The sequence below is a fragment of the Cervus canadensis genome, chromosome 17 (genome assembly GCF_019320065.1).
Source record: "Cervus canadensis isolate Bull #8, Minnesota chromosome 17, ASM1932006v1, whole genome shotgun sequence".
Lineage (NCBI taxonomy): Eukaryota > Metazoa > Chordata > Mammalia > Artiodactyla > Cervidae > Cervus > Cervus canadensis.
Window position 1 is genome coordinate 7,206,414 of NC_057402.1, and position 4,929 is coordinate 7,211,342.

Here is a 4,929-nt window from a genome sequence, read left to right on the forward strand (position 1 = left end):
CGCTGTCTGTCGCTGTGGACTCATTTCTCCAGCAGTGGTGTTTGGGGAGGGAGGGGGCCCCCTGCAACCGGGAGGTTCATGCCAGGGTCTCCCTTCCTGGTCTGCTGCTGCTGCTGCTGCGAAGTCGCTTCGGTCGTGTCCGACTCTGTGCGACCCCATAGACGGCAGCCCACCAGACTCCCCCGTCCCTGGGATTCTCCAGGCAAGAACACTGGAGTGGGTTGCCATTTCCTTCCTTCCTGGTCTGGATAAGCTGTTTCAGCCTCCAAGTCAGGCGCACTGCAGGACAGACACGCTGCCACCAGAGGGCGACCTAGGCAAGAAAGCAAAGCTGGGAAATGTCTGCGGTTTGCTTTGGAAAAAACGTTATTCAAGCCGTTCAGTGATGCAGCATCCAAGAGCACCCTTCACAGCGGGCCCTGCCGTAGCCAGAGCCCAGGAGGGACGCAGACCCTGGGTGCTGGGTGTCTGCTGCCCCCAGTCCGTCCCCCTCCTCAGGGCTCAGAGGGGTCTCTGACCTTACTTGCTGACCCTCCCGCCCAGGAGTGATATGTGCCCACCTACAGGGAGGACTCGGAGAAGGCAATAGCACCCCACTCCAGTACTCTTGCCTGGAACATCCCATGAATGGAGGAGCCTGCAGTCCATGGTAGGCTGCAGTCCATGAGGTCGCTAAGAGTCGGACACAACTGAGCGACTTCACTTTCACTTTTCACTTTCATCTGCTGGAGAAGGCAATGCCAACCCCCTCCAGTGTTCTTGCCTGGAGAATCCCAGGGATGGGGGAGCCTGGTGGGCTGCCGTCTATGGGGTCACACGGAGTCGGACACGACTGAAGCGACTTAGCAGCAGCAGCAGTAGCTATGTCTCTTATGCTCTTTTCTATATCTCCTATACATTTTTTCTCTTCATGCTTCAGTCTTTATTTCTACTGCCCTAAATTATGGTTCAGGTGTCCCCGGTGGCATCAGTGGTAAAGAACCCACCTGCCATTGCAGGAGACAAGATACATGGGTTCGATCCCTGAGTCAGGAAGATCCCCTGGAGGAGGGAATGGCAATGCACCCCAGCGTTCTTGCCTCGAGAATCCCATGGAGCCTGGTGGGCTACCGTCCAGAGGGTCACAAAGAGTTGGACATGACTGAAGTGACTTAGCACAAACTGCAGTTCACCAGTCCTCTCTTCGTTTCTCTTCAGCTGTCCAGTAGCCCATCTCTTGCTCTATTTACTTTAGTTATTTTTAGTTCTAGAATTTCCATTTAATTCGTAAAAAAATAATTTCACATCTCTAAGTAAAAATTCCTGACTTGTCATTTATTGTTCTGAACGTATTAGTCGTGTTTATCTCAGAAGTTGTGTTCAATAGCTCCAGAACCTGGATCCCCTGCTTTTATGATTGGTTCTATTTCTTGATGTGCCTGGTGACTCTTGACATAAAAAAAGTGCAGTAAAGTAAAACAGTGAAATAAAGGGACAGATATTGTGAGCGGAAAAAAAGGGCAGAAGGACTTGCCTTGTGGTCTCGTGGCTCCATGCCCCTACTGCAGGTTTGACCCCTGGTTGGGGAACTAGATCCCACATGCGCAACTAGGAGTTCACATGCCATCACTACAGATCCCATGAACCTCAACCAACGTGGCTGCCCAGTTCGCCACGTAAACGTATAAATAAAAATAAATAGGGACTTCCCTGGTGGTCCAGCGTTGAGAATCTGCCTGCCGACGCTGGGGATACTGATTTGACCCCCGGTCCGGGAAGATCCCACGTGCCGTGGGGCAGCTGAGCCCGGGACCCACAGCCACTGAAGCCCACGTGCCCTGGAGCCTGCGCTCCGCAAGGAGAAACCCCCACAGTGAGCAGCCCGCGCACCGCTCCTGGAGGGTAGCCCCCGCTCGGCAGCCGGAGAGCGCCCTCGTGCGGCGGCAAAGAACCTATGCACCACAGCAGGGACCTAGCGCAGCCAAACCGTTTCTGTTCATTTAAAAATAAAGATTTTTTTGAGGAAAGTAGAGTCTCTAAACAATGCTCTATGTGATCAGTGGGGATCACCCTGTCCTCTGCTGGAGGGACTGAGCTGGCCTGAAGCTGGACTGAGATGCACTCAGGCTGGTCCACGTCCTGACTGCCGGTGGTTCTGGGCTCACCTCCTGGGATCCCAGTGGAGAGTCAGGTGAGCGACCAGCTTTCTCCTCCTCTGACGAGGATACCGAGCTCAGTTTTGTCTTCCTGGAACGATAATACTACTGTGCGTGGTTCAGCTTTGCATCCCCTCCAGGCTCAGCCTCGGAGCCCTGTGCGGCAGGGGAGTCCCCAGTGCTGAAGGAGGACAGCGCAGGCTGCCGGCTCTCTCCCCGGCCTCCCCCACCCAGGAATCTCGGCCCACAAGCCCTGGTGGCCCTGGCAGGCCTGAAGGCTGGTGCCCTGCTAGCTTTGCGAGTCTGCGCAGACCAGCCTGTCCACTCTGAATCTTTGCAGCCACCCTCGCCCAGCTGCTCCGCCTCTGCCTCACAGCTTCTCTACCAATTGGGAAGCCCAGAAGTGCTGCTGAAAAGAAAATGAAAATTAGGCACAAAGCTGAGATAAGAAGACAAAAAGGGAAGCCCCCATGTCCCAGAAGTTAGGTGGGAAACAAAAGGCAGAATGGATAAAGAAACGGATAGTGCACCGCTTCCAGGGGGCCGTTAAAAGGTCCATAAAAACCCTTAATGTCAAAGCAGGTGATGTTTTCTGTCCATACAGAGTCAGAAGATAAGGCTTGTGCCTGGTAAGAGGAGAGTTGATATTAAGAATCCTGTTCATAGCTGGGTGTTCAAAAGTTTGTACACAGAGGGAAAGGGGTCAGAAAAACTCTCCCCATGGCCCCAGTGATAGGGCAAGGAGGCTTGTCTGTTCCCAGGTTCTGGGTGAGAGGGGGGAAAAGTCTGCAGTAAGAAGCTGAGACCCTGGGGAAAGTTGACCAGCTGATAAACAGCTTAGAAACAACCAGTAAATGGGAAAGTTGGTCACTGGAAATCAGCCAGATTCAGAAATGGAGAAGGATAGATGTAGCATGTAACAGGAGGTTGTGAGGCATGGAAGCTACAATGTGAAGCTTCTGCATACAGTTAATCCGACCTTCAGTGTGGGGATAAAGAAAATGCAGAGCAGGGATATTCAAAGAGACAGTAGCTGAGAGCTTTCCAGAAATGATCAAAGGCATAAATTCTCACAGGTCCCAAGAGGGATGTATAAGAATAAACTTTGGTGACTTCCCTGGTGGTCTAGTGGTTGAGAATCTGCCTCCCAGTGCAGGGGACACAGGTTTGACCCCTGGTTAGGGGAGATTCCACATTCCGCGGGGCGACTAAGCCTGTGTGCCACAAGTACTGAACCCACATCACTGCAGTGACTGAAGGTCGTGGGCCTAGAGCCTGCGCTCCTCGGGAGAAGTCACAGTCACGAGAAGCCCAAGCCCCACAGCTGGAGAGAAGCCCCCTGCTCTCCACGACTGGGGGAAGCCCTTGAAGCAATGAAGGCCCCGTTAGCAAAATACATATGCATATATTAAAAATAAATTAAAGCCAACATATTCAAACTATTGAAAGAAAAGGATTATCAGCCAACAACTTTGTACCCAGAGAAACTACCCTTTGAGACTGAGAGAGAAAGAAATGGTTTCTGACAATAAAGCTTGAAGATTTACTACTCTTAGCACCACAATGAAAGAACTATTTAAGGATAATCAGGAAGAAAAAACTGAGTTCAGAAGGAAGACGTGGCATACAAGAAAAAATAGTAAATAAATTGGCAAACATGCAGTAAATCTAAGTAATGTTGACAGCTAAAAAATTATAGTGATTGTGAAGGGTTACCCCCAAAAAGAGGAAACTAAAATACTAGAAAATAAGTAAAACGGAATCCTTGAAGAAATGGTTGGAAGAAAAAATTCCCAATCTCATTTTCTTGTTCAAAAATGTGGAGGGATCAATGAATTCTAGACTTTGAAGTCAAGTACTGAGTGAAATATTTAAGGCAGCCACAAGAAGGATAGGGGGCTTCCCAGCTGGCACTAGTGGTAAAGAACCTGCCTGCCAATGCAGGAGATGCAAGAGATGCAGGTATGATCCCTGGGTCAGGAAGATGCCCTGGAGGAGGGCATGACAACCCACTCCAGTGTTCTTGCCTGAAGACTCCCACGGACAGAGGTGCCTGGTGGGCTCAGTCCATGGGGTCTCAAAGAGTTAGACACAACTGAGGCGACCTAGCATGCACAGAAGGATAGGACGATGAGGGAGCTTTTCTTTCAGCTGCTTGGTGGCTTAAGAAAGTGGAAGTCAAGATGTTGGATCAATGACAACAAAAATATGTTTAAATGTTTCGCTGAACGCCAAGGAACATATTCAGCTGGAGTTGGCCTATGGCTTGATGACCTCTGGCCCAAGGCCTGATGACCTCTGGCCCACGGCTTGATGACCTCTGGCCCACAGCTTGGTGACCTCTGGCCCAAGGCTTGATGGCCTCTGGCCCAAGGCTTGATGACCTCTGGCCCACGGCTTGATGACCTCTGGCCCACGGCTTGATGACCTCTGGCCCACGGCTTGATGGCCTCTGGCCCAAGGCTTGATGACCTCTGGCCCACGGCTTGATGGCCTCTGGCCCAAGGCCTGATGACCTCTGGCCCACGGCCTGATGACCTCTGGCCCACGGCCTGATGGCCTGTGGCCCACGGCTTGATGGCCTCTGGCCCAAGGCCTGATGGCCTGTGGCCCACGGCCTGATGGCCTCTGGCCCACGGCCTGATGACCTGTGGCCCAAGGCCTGATGACCTCTGGCCCAAGGCCTGGTGACCTCTGGCCCAAGGCCTGGTGACCTCTGGCCCAAGGCTTGATGGCCTCTGGCCCAAGGCCTGATGACCTGTGGCCCAAGGCCTGATGACCTCTGGCCCAAGGC